This window comes from Lichenostomus cassidix, chromosome 11 (assembly GCF_008360975.1).
Source record: "Lichenostomus cassidix isolate B80296 chromosome 11, HeHo_3.0, whole genome shotgun sequence".
NCBI classification, from domain to species: Eukaryota; Metazoa; Chordata; class Aves; order Passeriformes; family Meliphagidae; genus Lichenostomus; species Lichenostomus cassidix.
Genome location: NC_139492.1, coordinates 11,650,147 through 11,664,501, shown reverse-complemented (window position 1 = coordinate 11,664,501; position 14,355 = coordinate 11,650,147). Strand labels below are relative to the sequence as shown.

The window sequence follows — 14,355 nt, the reverse complement described above, 5'->3', positions numbered from 1 at the left end:
TTCATTCTAATTTCAACCTGGCTCAAACCATCAGTTTTATCATCACACCACAAGGATTTCCATATGAAAGACAAAAAAGTTTCATCTGATTTGGAAAAGTTAAAGCCTTTGAATTTTCAAGTTTTGTCATTTATCACATGTCCTAATTATCAGTCCTATCTCAGCCGAGAACTCATGAAAAAGATCTCTGAAAATCTCAGATTCTGAAGATGTAATCAACTGTTTTTAAAATGGTGTTTTTGTCTCTGCAGTGCAGCACCACGTGGATGCTAGCAGAGAACTAGGAGTCACTGGATATGCCATTGGCCCAGGGAAAAGTACTTTCATAAAACCAGTCTGCTTCCTTCAGATTAATACATCACTCTCAGTTTCTTGCAGTTGATGCAATACATGTTTCTGCCTATGAAATTTCAGCAATACCTGTAATCATAATAATACACTGCTACTGATCTTCAGAATGAAAACAAGCTTATTTTATTAATATGGCCAAATCTTCAGCACATTAAAAGATTGTTTTCTTAGCCCTTCTTTCTGTATTTAATAGAGATGGTAGCCAAGGAGTCTTTTACCCTTTCCTTTCAGCCACAGAGTAGGAGCTTTGTCTTCTCCCTCTTTCCCTCACTGATAGACACTCAAAATTCAAATTACAATTATACTAGACCACAAAAATACACAGGTAAGGCAGATGTTGTGAGCAAGCTACTTGACAGAACCTCTTTATTTGTTTGGATGACTTAATAAACTGCTGAAGCTGAGGTCATCAAAACCTCTCAATCATGTTGTAGGCTAGTGCCAGCAGCAGTAACAAAACCTGATGATGTAAAACATGTTAAACATGCCAAACCCAAGTTTCAGACAAGCCAGTCTGTAATAAGGCTATTTTCTCCTTGAACATTACACAGCATTGTGCTCAGGTTTATTTATGCTGTTCTTAATAGGAATAACCAGAAACCTTGTTTCACTTGCTCAAGGCTGAATGCAAAGACTGTTTTGTCATGAAACAGCTAGAGATCTATATTGCTTTCAGATCCAGTTAGGCAGAGCACAGGTATTAAAACTGGATTTTAGAAACTGAGGTTCATCCTTTCTAGGAAAAAAAATTCTATTCTTATTAAAAATACAAATTGTTACAGGATCAGGGTGAAAAAGAAAAAAAAAATATTGCCATCACCATTTTCTGCCTCTTACTTTACAACCCTATTTCAGTTAGTCAAGAATTCCATAAAGGAAACATGAATTATACAAAGAAAGAAAAAAATATCAAAATTGACTGATCAGATAAAACAAAAAGGTCTTAGGCAGGATTTCAGATTGTGAAAAACAATCTACAGGCAGAACACGTACAAATTGCTATATAGGTTAACAATATTGCAGAATATTAGGGAAAGAAAGTAAACAGAAAAGAGAGTAGAGGCAACTCTCCATGGTTTTCCTGGGACACCACTGTGGCCAAGCCGAAGGGTCAGATTCCAACATCTAACGCACAGCACGTATTGCCACACAAGTCTCAAAAATTCTGCTGACACTCGTAAATTGCCACATGTTTGGATTTCCAACAAGATCTCTCAACAGGCTGTGTTACTGCAAGTCATTATTTCCTCTGGGGGAAAAAAATATGTCTCTAGTGATGTTAAAAGTCGTGGCAGGATGTACTATAGTGTCAGGAGAGCTCACCGGGGAGCATTCCTGCCTCTAGGCCAGGAGGTTGTATATAAACTCTGCACCTGGTTAGGGACTGGGGGGAATGGGCTAAAGTTGATCCCAGAGCTGCAGAGAATCAGTGGTTGTGGACAATGCCACACTGGCAAATCCTGAGAGTAAAGGCAGCCAGGAGCAGTGCAAGATTCCCTTGGCTTTTGCATTTTCAAACTCTCCTATATGGGAAGTGCATCTGAAAGATGCTTATGCAGCACTTGCCTTTTCAAAGGTACACACTAAGCTATAATGAGCTTTAGAGATTTTTCTGTCAGAGAGAGAGACCATGCTAATTAGCTGCTCTGCATTCCTCAAAATTGCAGACCAAAGAACTGTGTCTAATAATTTCCCATAAATACATGGTTTGTATCTGTTGAGTTTCCCTGGAATATGAAATAAAAGGAAAATGACCAAAACCACCGAGTCAGCTTGCTGAACTTTTTGTCCAACCTGATTCAAAAGATACATTATACTTTAAGATGTTAAACAAAAATATGATTCTTCCTATCCACAGAAAAAAAATCAATAGAAGATATTAGTCTGGAATGGCTTAAAACTAAACATAAATGGCCTACAAGAAGCTAATAAGTTTCCTGTTTGTCCATGCCATTGGTTTAGAAACACATGGATTTGTGACATATTTTTGTTCTTCACCTCCTCTTGATGTGTTTCTTCAATGGCCTAAAGTTAGCAGGCAGCATTTAAAACTGTTACTGAATTTTCCCAAGTTTGAGCACAGAGAAAAGGGGAAAGTTTAATCACCAACTTATCAGTGTCTATGATAGGCAAGAAGAGACTGAGTTACTTACATGAAGTGTTTTTTGAGTTCCTTAATAAAGTAGAAATTAAGCATCTTACTATCCGGAAGTGATTTTTGTCTCCTCTGTTGAGAGGCAGGAAAATGCAGTCTCATGGTGGGAAGTTCAGTTACCAAAATGTCTTAACCTGGAAGTAGAAGAAATACTATGAAAGTAATGCCATGATCCTCTAGATCTATCTTCATTTCAACAGTACTGCTTATTTCAGTCACATGATATTGGTGAAGTTTATAAAAAAATTTGTCACAAAACCCACTAAAAAGTAACAATAAAGTCATTAAAGGAAAGCAAGAGAAATTTAAATGAATACTTTGCTTAGGAATCATATATTGTCTTCTCATAAAATGTCACAACTGACATACATTTCTGCATAATATTTACATTTAATGCAAAACTGAGTTGAACAAAGATTTGTACTGAAAGTAAAGGCTTGAGTTCATTTCTTAAAGAGGCACTTCATTTTATTTACAAAAATATGTGAGCAAACTTGCCAAGAACATACATTAACTTCTCATGCTTAAATATGTTGAGTCAAACAGGAAAAAGCTGTGAAATCATTTACTGTATAAATCTCTCAATTTCTATTAAACCACCTGGATACCATAAATATACCAGCAAAGGACTTCAAACTGGGATCAGTTGGAGCTCCCCATTTGCTTTTATTAGACTGATCACTCATTATTTTTTTATATATGTGCTGCCAGGAATCTACTGTAGCTTAAGAAAAATGTATGGTACATAATATAAGCCTTGAATATCTTCTGATAACTAACATATCTTACCGTAAAAAGATATAAAATTTGCAGATATATAAAACATATCTTACTGAAAACTAACTTATTCTCTCGATTTATAGAATATGGGACCCAAATTAAGAGACCATCGAGGCTCAAAAGGCACATTCAGTGACACTTGAGAAGGGCTTAACACAATTCTGTTTGCAATCATTGCAGTCACTACAGAACCATGGAGTTGTAGACTGGTTTGGGTTAGAAAGGACTTAAGGATCACCAGGTTCCACTTGATCACCACCTTCCAGTATCCCAGCTTTCTCCAAGCCCCAGTCAGCCTGGCCCTGAGCACTCCCAGGGGTGGGGCAGCCACAGCTACTCTGGGCAACCTGTGACACCCTCACAGTAAAGGATTTCTTCCTGATATCTAATCTAAAGCTACTCTCTTCCAGTTGAAAGCCATTCTCCCTTATTCCATCACTACAAGCCCTTGTGAAAAGAACCTCTCCAGCTCTTGGGCAACCTGGAGCCTTCTCTTCTCCAGATAGCAATGCCAACTCTCTCAGCCTGTCTTCACACAGAGGTGCTCCAGCCCTCTGATCCCCTTTCTGTCCCTCCTCTGGTCTCTTTCCAGCAGGTCTGAATCCTTGCCCTGCTGGGACCCCAGAGCTGGTGCAGCACTGCATTTGGGGTCTCAGTGAGCAGGGGGGCTCAATCCTCTCCCTGCCCTGCTGCCCACCCTGCCTTGCTGCAGCCCAGGACGTGGTGTCTTCCTGGGCTGAAATGCAAACCTGACTCCCTGTTTGCACTACAGAAACAGGTCAGAGTATGTGTTCTAGTTGTGCAACCTTGTAATGGGACATGATTGAACAGGACTGTCTCAGTACAAAAAACTCAAATTATATACTTTTGGCTCATAAAAACCAGTTTTCCCTAAACAGGCATTCAGAGGTTTGACCTTTAACTACGTTGAAAGTAATCCAAAGTATTCTGAATTTATTGGACTTTGGAAGAGCAGTTAAGAGGTCCTGATTTAGAAAAACCCATTTTAATCTTAATTTGAACCATGATGCATATTTAAACTTTAATCAGGCATGAGTACAATGAGGTTGAAAATAGGAGGATTTTGGACTCTTAGCACTATGGTGTGGCCTGCAATTCACAACCCTGATGCACCACGGTTACTCTGATTTAGTGGTATTTCAAACATATTTCTTCAGCAGATGGAAATGATGAGAAGAAAAGAAAAAGGGCACAGTCTAACATTTTATAAAGTAACCTTATGAAAGTCTTGAAGAACACTTTGGAAAATAAATATGGACTCTTTTTGTTTTCATAAAAGTGATAATGTGCTTTGCCATGGGGAATTTTTTTAAAAGAGGATGGGAGGACATGGCAGATTGACAATATTGTGACATAATCTGCTACATACATAAATGCCTCAGTTTTTATGAAGTCTATGAAATATTGATCTGCTACAGTTTTGACTTCAGTTAGGCAGATGTAGATGACAATACCCTTAAAAAAAGTTAAGATTCATATAACAATTTTCTTATGCCCACAGGAACTAGTGACATAATTATACCACTGTTTGAATAGAGACTAATTTAATTTGCTTGTGGTTTTTTTATCTCCTTCAATTGAGAGGTGGAAAGAAAACATGCTTTTTAATAATAGCACAAAGCCACACACAACTTACACACAAACATATATATAGCCCAAATACTAGTATTATTTTTTAAAATGTACCAGACTTACAATCCTAGATCTCAGTCTTCCAGAAACTTACAACCTTAATTACCTTATGTTCATGAATATGTCATTTGAGTCAATGAAAGTAGTTATGTCTTTTAAATAAGCAGATGCATAAGAGCCTATAAGGACTTACTAAAATCAGTGGGGAAAACCCCAAACCCATTAGCACACCTAATCTTAATTTACCTAATAGAAGTCAAAATATAGTGAGTCAATCCCCTGCTCAGTATGAAACAGCACACCTTACTGACATGAATGGAACTGTGCTGACTACCTACTGGCACAGAAACCCAAGAGATGTGAAGAGAAATTCTGATCCTTGACACATTCCAGAAACTTCTATCACTCCAAATATGGAATCTTGTTACATTGTGATTTTTAATGATTTAATCATCTGGAGGAGGAATGTGAAAATACTGATTATTTTTTCTTGCCAGATGACTAGTTCAGAAAACAGAAGTGAAATAGGTTGAAAAAAATTCCATATAAAGAAAGTTTAACTGAAGAAACTAAGGCAGGGAAAGAAATAATTAGATACCTGAGGATTACTAAGGATACCTAAGGACACTCAATGTTATTCCAAATGTACCTTATGATCACTTTAGTTCTCTTCAGCAAATAACATTTAAATACTCCATACAAAAGAGAAGACTAAGGATGTTTCAGCACAGAGTAGCTGAAGCTGAGGGGTTACACAGTTCCTTGAGACATCAGAGTCCTTAGTTCTGCCTCTGCTGAATTCAGTGCTTGGGCAGAAATTCAGGCTCTTCTGGCAAATGTTTGAATGGCTGTGATGTGAGAGGGATTCCTTGTCTGCTCAATGACATACAAATCGACCATGCAAAGTGAAACATTGTCAAAATACAAATCAGAGCACACACCATCTTGTGGAAGGCTGAAGACACCCTTGGAAAGCAGGAAGACTGAGATGGGCTTGAGCCAAGGCATCTCATGGCATTCATTTGGGAAGAGGACACAGTCCCCAAGTAATTGGATGAACTCACCCTTTTAATTCCTCAGCTTGCATTACAATGCACAAAACATTTTGAAATATCAAACCAGTTAATTTTGACATTTTCAAAACTAAGCATTTCAACATTTTGCTGAAAAGCTTTTGTCAGTTTTGTTTCTACTCAGACCATTTGTGAAATAGTTTCGACGACTCTGAACCTTGTCTCAGCAATAAATGTTACCCTGATTTCCCCTCACTCCTTGGTGTTGCTTTTCAAATAGCTTAGCCACAGCCCTACTGATTCTTGGTAAAATTTTTGTTCTGTTTTATTTCAAATGGTAATTTTAAGCACAAGGCTTCCTGTAATCTGCAATGCAACAGCTTAGTCAACACCAACCCTGTGAATGTTTAGGAGACCCTATGGTGATTAGAAGGAAACAGGAAATGTAACATTCTGCTAATTGAATAAGACAGCCTTTATTACTAAGCAGCGTCTTTCCATTTCCCACTGAAGTCAAGATATTTACATACACCTAATGTTTCAATTTACAGGCTATAAACAGCCAAGTCATTGCAATGCAATTATTAATTGCTAGTGTATTTGCATGGAAATTATTAAGCAGTTAATATTTTAAAGGAAAGAGTAGCAGCTAATTTTGGTCTCACAGGAAAATTTGTCCAATGACATATTCCCTAGACTTAGAAACAACAGGCATAAAAAACCAGGTTGACATTGGTGTGAGATTATTAAAATCCAGAATTTTCAATAATTCATTTCTATGTGTTTCAATGTGTAATTTATATGAGCCCTAGCTGTAGGTTTGGGTGAACATTAGAAAAGCATGTTGAAATTAAATGCCTGGATCATTCAGATTCACTGAAATGGACAATACAAGTTTCAAGGAATCTCTGTGATCTTTTAGTCAGTGTTTTAATTTAAAGAACAGAGCAGAAAGGCCACTGTTGTATCATATCACAGCAGAAAAATTTCTTTAAAATGTATATTTTGGGTTATTACTCTGTTTTGAATGTGCTGAAGATCCAAAATATCAGAATATATCTTCCAAGCTTTACTGAAATCTTAGAATGCTATGTACGAAAATGGCAGACAATAAAAATGATGACATGAGCATGTTTACATTTGGGCCATGGAACTAGCTGGAAAGGCAAATTAAAACTAATCCTGGGTTAAATGTTCTCCTGACTTTAAGGGGAAAGTTTCAGCCAAGCTCAAATATGAGCACCTGCTTGTAAACACTGAGCTGACTATTCTTCCTTTTGCCAAATGTAAACATTATACCATGCACTGACTGTAGCAGAAATTAAAGTGCATGTATTTTTGACTTGTAAACAGAAAAGACATTAATAGCTCTTTTAAGATATAACCTATGTGAAACTATGAAAATTTTAAACAAAAAGCTGTTTTTCTAGAAAAAAACCAATAATAACAAAGAAGAATTTGTCATTACAGGTGTGTGCTAAGGCCAAGTGAAGTCAAAAGGCAATTTCACAGTGTTCAGAGCACTAGGCATTTCAAATCCTAAACTGAAGTAACAGTAGCAATTTTGCTATCATCTGCTCAAGCCTGAATGCTTCACAGGGATAAAGAAAATACATTTAATCACATTTGCTTTGTTAGTTACTATGCATTTTATTGACTTTTTTATGCTCAACCAAATCCTATGATCTATCTTGAAAGGAAATATTGCAAATATGAGTTGTGCCTGGAAGTCACTGAATACATGAGGAAAGCCCATAAAATGTGATTCTGCAGAGGCTCAGACCCAAGTGACAGTCCACAGGCTTGGAGACCTCAGCAGTGACTGTAAATGGCGTGGAAGGCATTTGTATGACCAAATCATACAGAAACATTGTGATTCCCAAGGTCACAGTGGTTGCTCCAGAACTTCAGAGAGGCAGAGAGTGTTAGCTGTTTGTGGGATCAGGATCTGATATTGCCACTGGCATTTTCTCTAGAAATTTACACTGTTATGGGTCCTCTAGAATCAATATTCAGAATATACACTCTGACAATAAAATTCAATTTGCTAACAAGTTTCAAAGGCTTGTTAGATACTCTCCTAAAGTTTCTGTCTTCAAAGAAGAGAACAAGAAAGTTCAAAGATTACAAAGAAAGGAAACAAGTTACGTTTCGAACTACCTGCGAACAAAATTTAAAGCTTGTTGTTTTTAAGCTTTTCTTGTCATCATTCATTAACTTATTTGCTCATTCAAATCCTCAAGAGAGTAAACCCCAAATCCTGACAAAGGCACCCCAGCAAACATTATTTTAAATTTTGCACACTGCTCCAAGCCTTGTGCTCAGAGCTCCAGGAACATGTCTAATCTCAGAGTCAAACACGGTGCAGCTCCTACCTTGACTGGGAACTGTTAGTAATACGAGCAAAAGACATTGCACTGCTGGTGCCAAAGCTTTGAACAAAATTACTTCCTTTAACACACCGCCACCTTAATTATGTGCTGGGGAACATAAAGCAGGTCAGACAATTTGTACTGGGACATCATAATTCCATCAGTATAATGCTGACATTGCTAAAGATTTATGAATGGAATGTCGCAATTATTTTTTTAGTAAACATATCAAGTTTCGCTAATGGGGGGGCTGGAAGTACTAATTAGCTCTTGTTTTGGGTGGGTTTTTTTGCAGTGTATCATATAAGATGTGGGGAGCAGAGGGTAGAGGGGAAGGATCTGTGACAAAAACAAGCGCACACAATTTATGTAGGGCCTGTAATTCAAGCAGATGTTCTTATATAGGGGCTGCAGGGATTAAAGCCTTTCTGCACATAATTCTATTTGCTAACTACCTTCTGTCTGCACAAACTTTCCAGCCTATGACAGAATTTTGCTAGGCCACATTTCTTTAAAAGCAAAAAAAGAACAGTAGACAATCCTAAACATTTTTGCTGTTAAGTATTAGGTTTTGGCAGTTTGACTGCCTTTAACCTTTAACCAGCTGGGTGATTCCATTGCAAATATTATCATCCAACAACAATGTCCCTGGCGGTTTTCTTTTGGATATCCATTCAAACCAGAACTTCACTACTGCTGGCTCATCTACACTGGTGCTGCAGAAAGAAATTATACTCATGCTAAATCTGAAGAATTAATATTTAAATAATATCCACTTGGTGCCCATGCTCAAAGGTTTCAGATAAATATCTCTAGAGAGAAAGAGGTAAAAACAGTTGAGTGGTCAGTATGGTGATACTGTAACATGGCAATATCACAATATGATGGCAATACTGCAAGCTGGCGGCAGAACTTTTCAAAATTAATGGTTTTAACATTTTCCTGACAGACACACTGCCTCCAGAATAAAGGAAGTGGTGGAAATCTGAAAGAATTCTGAAACTTTCACTGAAAATTATATTCTAGTATCTAAAGAAAATATTTGGCCAAGTCCATTTTCTCAGACATCAGTGCAATTCCATCCTGACACCACTGTAGTGATTCAGCATTTGCACCAAGCAATATCCAAGCATGTCTTGAGGTAAAACCTTTTTCTGTCACCACTAGTAGTCAGATACTGGACTTTCGATGAAGGAAATATAATATATGAAGATAATTTTTGCAGCAAGAAATAACTTGTTCAGGAATATTTCCTATAATCCTCTTTTGCTGTCTTACTGCTTCCTGAAAAGGTTTTTGATGCACAAATGCTATGGAGCCTTGGCAGGAAGTGCCTCAGTGCATTTCAATGTTTCTCAAATTATCTTTGAAATAAAGAACATAAGTCAAGAACATGATCCTATAAATGTGACAGCTAAACATAGAATCCTTAAGGTTGTAAAAGACCTGTAAGATTGAGGACAAATGTAAACCCAGCCCCATGTTCCACACTAAACTATATCCCCAAGTGCCACATCCACATGCCTTGTGAGCACTGTAAAGTGGTAGGATAAATTTCTGATCTCAGAATAAAGATAAACATTAAATCTTTATCTAGAGATTTGCTTTCAATTATTCTCATATTAGAGTGCTTCCAAAGAAATCTGGATAGCATCCAAATAGTTTGGGATCACTTATTTTCTTTGAAAAGGCTTTTAATATGATGTTGAACATAGACACTCCCATCTTCTTGTGCTTCAAATATGTGACAGCAATGAAACCCTTTTTTTATGCCAGCCAGCTGCAGCACCTGCTCTTGTGTTCACTTTTCATATTTCACTGGAGATTTGAAGCTTTGTGTAACAGCTCATGGGCATGTTAACTAATTGCAGTGTTCTTATTTAAGCTTTAATCTTCAAGACACTGAGTATAAAATGGAGAATGGTTCTGAATCCTATTCTCAGGAGTATCAGTGTGAGTACTGCACATATAGGAGGGCTTTTGTCCCATATCATTCTGGAATTGCCTTAGACATTTTGCATACAAAGGATGAAAAAACCCTAACCAATTATTCCATAAACAAAAAGACAAATCATAGGTATTTGTTTCTGGGTTATATCATACATACTAATTCACTATTTTTTTTCCCAGCATGTCCAAGATAACTGATCCTCAAAAGTTGTATTTAGTCAAAAAAAGTAGTATCAACAGGACATGAGAGTGAGACAGGACACATCCTGAGAATAAGGCAGATGTTCAGAAATCACCACTCAGCTGTGAGACCTCCTTCAGTGACAGGTGGTGCCAAAGTAAAACCCTGGGTAGGAACTTCACAATCTCCAAGGAGAGAACAATCAGAGTGATTTAAAGATGAAACAATGTAGCCTGAATACTTTTTATCTTATTCATGTTTCTATTTTTGTTTCTAGTCTTTACACGGTTTTGCATCAGATATTAGAAGGATTTTTTTTGTGTGTGTGAAAGCTACAGCTAAAATGAGATTTAGATGAAATTACAAGTCCATCTATTTTTGGTAATATAAGGCAAAAATTGTTTCCTTATTCACTTGCAATCTGAAATCTGCACTGAATCCAACTGTGCCTAGACAAAGCATTAGAAAATCTCATACAGCATTTTTTGTAGCATCTTCTTAATTCTTCCATGTTTATTTTTAAGCACTTGCTTAAAAAATCTGTACACCTTCACTGAAAGAAAATGAGTGGGGGAAACAGATCTCTCATTTTTATATCATGGAATAAGGGTTTCCTCACACTACTTTTAAACAATTCATTGGTGAAGAGCACATCACGAGAGAGTAAAACACAGGATAAAGACACAAGCTGACATGGTGGAAGAGAGAGCAGATGGTGACATGCCAACATCACTGGTAGGAACAAGAAATTCAGAAGTGTAAGAGGAAGCAACAGTACAGGGCACAGAAACAGCACCAAATGAAACTTTTCTTCTGTACAACTTTAAAGATTATTACTTGCCTGGATCAAGGACTTGTGCCACCAGTGGCCTTGATAAGAAACATATGGATGCATTTTACAATGGTGTGAGGATGTGATTCTGGTATTATTAGATCAGTCGACAGCACTCCCCCCAGGCAGTGGGCATATTGTGAGCATAATGGTATTAATTCTACTTCATTTGCTACAGCTTAGTTGTTTCCTTCGCATCAAAATCCTTATAATGAGAGAGGTCAGAAAGTTTTCCAGTGTACAGAAGTTCCACTGTAAGCCATTTGGATGCACATTCCTAAATCACTGTTACAAAGGAGAAGTTATTAAAAAACAACAGGTAACACACTGGCTTGTGAATATTTGTGCAATTGAAGGATTGCTCATGAATGGAAGGCTGAAGGGGAAGAATCCAATCACATATACCAAGTATGAAGGATTGGTTTGGTGAAAAAAATCCAATTTCATTCTAAAAATCACACAAGTGAAAAATAGATATTTCACCCATCTATAGTAGTTAGACAAAGGAATTCTGAACTGTCTTCAACCTTTACCATTCTTAGCTACAGCTTTTTCTTAACCTAAAGGATTTTTGCACTCAAAAAATCTATAATGTCTGCTGTGTACAGAGTTGGCAAAGATTTCTAATGAGCACAAACTCTTAAAACCCCTCTTCTTTTTTTAGATAAACATATTTGATCTTTCCAGTCATTATCATTTTAACTTGCAAAGTGACATTATGCCAAAAAGAAGGAATTCATAAATTAGTTCCAATTTAGAAAGTTTTCTTGTCATTGTATAAATGACAGATCTTTAAAAAGAAGACTTAAAATGAAATGCAATAAAAAAAATTTCACTTTTGTGGCAGGTTTTTCTTTTCTCTCTCTCTTTTTTTTTTTTTTTAAGACTGAAAGAATAAAACAATGTGCTATCAAAAAAGAAATGAGTGGTACAAAAAATTACAAAAGTGCATGGACAGGAAACTCATTTCAATTCTCAGATTGTTTTAGGCAAGCTAAATTTAGTTGGGACAGTAACAAAATAAAATGTAAGCAGAAAACACTTTGCAAAGGTAAATTCAGTTTTCAGCAGAAATTAATAAAGCAGGATTCACATCCAGCTTCTTATTGCAAACCCTGCTGGTGGCTGGAGCTATTGATGTTTGGGATGCAAACCTGCTCTGCTGAAGGCAACACGAAGTTTGCTAATTATGTTACTGATCCAACAGCATACCCCTGCATTTTGCTTTTATTCCCTTTAAGAACTGCAGAATTTAGATGCAGAGTTTGGTTTGGCTTTCAAATCCCTTTAACATTTGGGAGCACTTGGCTTGAGTTGGCTTGAGTTCTTTGAGCAGAGAGCTTTTCTGTAATGAGCTGGTGATATGTGCAGACAAAGATCATGAGCACAGGTGATCCAAGGTGACAAACAGACCAAAGGCTAACTGAAGAGCTCCCTGAGCACACATTCCCCTTTCAGTGTGGATGTACAAGGGAACACCAGCAGAACTGGGCAGGAATGGGATCAGCTTCCTGTAAGAGCCAATTCAATTCTTTGAACATTAACAGCTGCCAAAACATAAAGAGTTCACATCCTTTCATGGGTTATAACTTCATTCTTCCATAGGAATACATCCAGAACATGTCTGACTTCTCAAGCAACCAACCTTATTTCAGAGGAAATAAGGATCTGAGTCTATCCAGTGCAATTTCAAGATACTGAAACTGCAGCAGATAAAAGCTTCAACATGGTTAGAATGATCTGTTATCTCCACATGCAAACTTTTCTGGTTTTCATTTTTACTTTTGTAGTAGACCTCCTTTTACTACTTTAATGTCTACATTTAAGGCAGAAAGTGAAATGATATTTAGGATGATGTTTTAGCATCTGTTCCACAATGGTTTTTATCAAAGCTGTAAAGCATTTGCATGCACAGAGAAAAGAAGGTGCATTTTAGAAATAAAACTATTAAGTAACATTATCTTGCCATGGTTCATTCCCACTGGGATAGGAGAACCATTTGAAAAGAATAACTGAATTCAGTTAAAATATGATAAATTTTTATCTCCATCTTCCCCACCTTTTCAGCACTGCATGCTGATCAGGAAAGTAATGAAAGCGTGAGTGTTTATGTTTAGAAGCTTTTATCTGATCATATGTTGTACAATACCTTTGTATTTTCCCCCTGCTACTTAAAGTAGGGAATAACTTGAATATCCATTTGTGAGTCACTGGATCCATGAGTGATCTGCACACAGGAGATTAAAAATGCCTTTTGAACTATATTGGTTCTCCTATCACCCTTATGAGCACTGCCTCAATAGAAAAGTAATATTACAACCCAAGTACACAGTAGGGAAGCACCATTTCTGCTTTGCAGATGGCCAGCTGAGACATGAAGAAATTAAGTGATTTTTCCAATGTCAAACAAGAAACCTGCAGCAGAATGGAGAAAATCTAGGCCTTTTGAGTCTTGGCTGATTTCCTGAACAATCAAACCATTCTTCTGTTCTGGCATGAATAAACCTCTGGTTGCAGATTGGATTGGTGAAAGCATCAGTTCATCATGGGATGAAAAACAAAAAAGAGAAGAACTATCTGACACAGTACAATATAATCTGTATAGCAGTTTTCTTCTCCAAAATTATACCCCAAAATCTCAAAGTTAAATAACACAGTAATTAAAAAAAAAGAAAAAAAAAAGGCAAAAGAAAAATTAAGTATCTTAGACAAAGAGAAAAAGATGTTTCAACTGAGGCATGAAAATAAATGTAGATAATAATTATCACTTATGCAATGCTTTTTATCTTCAAAATGCTGTATAAATATTACTTTAAAAATCCTCACAACACCTCAGGAGGTGGGAAAATATTAAGCATAATGTAATATATTACACCCTCATATGATTTAAACCAATTTCCATTTTAGAAAACCAAGATTAAAAAAAGGGTTGGAAGGCAAGAAGAGTTTGTTTAAAACACCTTCACTGCCATCTAAGAGGACTGTGGGTCTCCCAGGCATACGTGAGTCAGCTGTAATGAGTGCAGGTCGGCCTGAGCACAGCTCTGCAGCCAGGGCTCAGCAGGGCT

The 14,355-nt window shown here is 36.9% G+C and overlaps 1 long non-coding RNA gene across 1 annotated transcript in view; it reads right to left on the bottom strand.

The window, feature by feature from the left end:
- Positions 1-14,355, bottom strand: part of LOC146432310 (uncharacterized) — a 32,881-nt gene that overhangs the window by 18,300 nt on the left and 226 nt on the right. Inside the window, exon 2 of the long non-coding RNA XR_014854545.1 lies at positions 2,505-2,640. This is a non-coding gene — a long non-coding RNA (uncharacterized LOC146432310). The remainder of the gene's footprint in view (positions 1-2,504; positions 2,641-14,355) is intronic.